We start from the raw sequence: 226 nt of genomic DNA, 5'->3' as shown, positions 1-226 counted from the left end.
TAGTAAGTAAAAAGTTTTAAGTATTTTGTATAGGACCCCTTTCGTGTGTGTGATTGTTACAGTTCCCAGCATTTTCCCCAGTCTTCCATGTAGACTTTCCGAAATACAATTGTGGAAAAAATGTAATATGCGGCAAGCAAAAATTAAATTTAAGTCAAGTCACCTTTATTTACAGTATATTGCACTTTATACAATACAGATTGTGTCAAAGCAGCTTTACGGTGTC

The sequence above is a fragment of the Sinocyclocheilus grahami genome, unplaced genomic scaffold, assembly GCF_001515645.1.
Source record: "Sinocyclocheilus grahami isolate Dianchi unplaced genomic scaffold, SAMN03320097.WGS_v1.1 scaffold3332.1, whole genome shotgun sequence".
Taxonomy (NCBI): Eukaryota; Metazoa; Chordata; class Actinopteri; order Cypriniformes; family Cyprinidae; genus Sinocyclocheilus; species Sinocyclocheilus grahami.
Note: the sequence above shows the minus strand (reverse complement) of the source record.